We start from the raw sequence: 2,649 nt of genomic DNA on the forward strand, positions 1-2,649 counted from the left end.
CTTGAAGGATCAATCAATTTTGGCAAAGCAACTCGAGGCAACAGGCAAGGCTGTGGCACAACTCACTTTGGATCGTGCGGGCGATGATGAGTCCGATGCCTTCTCTGCTCACTCTTTGGGATCTCGACCACCTCCGCAATTTCGTCCACCACGGCCACCTCCACAAACCCCAGGTGAGCCGCACCACAACCGTTCGACGTTTGGCGCACAACGTGGTGTTGCGGATGGCCAACAAGGGTACAGGGCTGCAGTGCCGAAATTGAATTTCCCTGAGTTTTCGGGTCGTGATCCCAAGGTTTGGCGGCACAAATGTGAAGACTTCTTCAAGTTCTATAATGTTCCTGACCATCTCTGGATAACCACAGCGACTATGCATATGAAAGACAATGCAGGCCGTTGGGTGGAAGTGCAGAGGCTCAAAGGAGACCTCAATACTTGGGACAGATTTATGGAGGCTGTGGAGTTGAAATTTGGTGCTTACGACTATGTCCATGCTCTGACGGCACTGTTGGAGCTGAAGCAAACAACTTCGGTTGAGGAGTATGTCTCTGAATATGAATCCCTTCAGTTCTTAATTGAGATGCACAACACAGGATATGACACTATGTTCTTTATTACCCAGTTTACCAGAGGCTTGAAGCCTGACATTGCTGCAGTGGTACAGTCCCAATTACCTCAAACTATGGAAACAGCTGTTAGAATTGCCAAGGTGCAGGAACAATTGTTGGATCGCCAGAAATTCAGGCCAAACAAATTTCAGCCGGTCTACAAAGGGTCTCTGTCTTCCAAGTTAGATCAGAAGCCTTTGACTCCTTCTGTTTCCCCATTCAGTAAAGAACGACAAAAAAGGGACTTCTGCAAAGCCAATAACCTCTATTTCTATTGTTCAGAACCTTTTGATCAGAATCATCTGACAACATGCAGTAAACGACCTAAACAACATCTCAATGCCTTGGTGGTGAATGATTTGGATGTCACACTGACAGATGAAGTGTTACAACAACTAGAAATGGAAGATGCCTTGACTACAGAATTCTGTCATTTGTCTCTGAATGCAGTAGCAGGGACTGATTCTGGAGAGGCTATGAAACTCAGAGCTCTAGTTCACAATAAGGTGATGTTAATACTCTTGGATAGTGGCAGCTCCCATAGTTTTGTGAGTTCCTCTTTTCTGGAAAAATGTGGAATCACTCCAACTCCTATGCACCCACAGCAAGTCAAGGTGGCCAATGGTGACACACTAATCACCAATACACAGGTGCATAAATTAGAATGGTGGATTCAGGGCCACACTTTTTATACTGATATGAAGGTGTTGGATATTGGGGCTTTTGATGCTATATTGGGATATGATTGGCTTAACCCACATAGTCCTATGGTTTGTCATTGGGAGAACAAAACTATTGCCTTCAAAGATCAGGGCAAAGAAGTACTGCTTCAAGGGGTTCTTCCTTCTCAACCCACTCTTCATGAACTGTCCTCTGACAAGCTGGTCAAATGGATTGCTGGCAATGATATTGGTGCTTATGCAGTGGTAGAGGTAACACATTCTGCTTCTCCTTCCATACCACCTGTTGTTCAACATCTTTTGGATGAATATGAGGATGTCTTTTCAGACCCCAATACTCTACCACCACCTAGATTCCACGACCACCAAATTCCTTTACTACCAAACTCTATACCTGTAAATTCCAAGCCATACAGATATTCTCCTTTGCACAAAGACGAAATTGAAAAACAAGTCAAAGCTCTTCTAGCAGCAGGGTTGATTATTCCTAGCACTAGTCCTTTTGCTTCTCCAGTGTTGTTGGTACAAAAGAAGGATGGTACATGGCGGTTCTGTGTGGACTATAGAAAACTGAACAACATTACCATCAAGAATAGATACCCTATGCCAGTGATAGATGAGATCTTAGATGAGCTAGCAGGTACTAAATACTTTACAAAACTTGATATGCGCTCTGGATATCATCAAGTACGAATGTCTACCTCTGATGAGTATAAGACAGCTTTTAAAACACATCATGGCCACTACCAATTCAGAGTGATGCCTTTTGGTTTAACAAATGCCCCAGCCACATTTCAGTGCATTATGAATGAGATCTTAGAACCTTTCTTGAGGAACTTTGTATTGGTCTTTTTGGATGACATTTTAATTTATAGTCCAACTTTGGAAATGCATCTGATCCATCTTAAACAAGTGTTGGCTAAGCTGAGGACCCACAAACTGTATATGAAACTCAGTAAATGTTCCTTTGCCCAAGAATCTTTGGAGTATTTGGGTCATATCATTTCTCATCAAGGAGTAGCTACTGATCCCAGCAAAACTGAGGCAATGGCCAAATGGCCAGTGCCAATTACAGTCACTGAATTGAGAGGGTTTCTAGGCCTTACTGGGTATTACCGAAAATTTATCAAAAATTATGGAATCATTGCCAGACCATTAACCAATTTGTTGAAGAAGAAGCAATTTTCTTGGTCTTCTGTAGCACAACAGGCTTTTCAGCAACTTAAGACTGCAATGCTCAATGCACCAGTTCTGGGACTTCCTGATTTCAGTGCTCAGTTTGTGGTGGAGACTGATGCATCTGATTTTGGAGTGGGAGCTGTGTTGATGCAAAAGGACCAACCTATAGCTTCTAAGCAAGG

Source organism: Setaria italica, chromosome II, assembly GCF_000263155.2.
Source record: "Setaria italica strain Yugu1 chromosome II, Setaria_italica_v2.0, whole genome shotgun sequence".
Lineage (NCBI taxonomy): Eukaryota > Viridiplantae > Streptophyta > Magnoliopsida > Poales > Poaceae > Setaria > Setaria italica.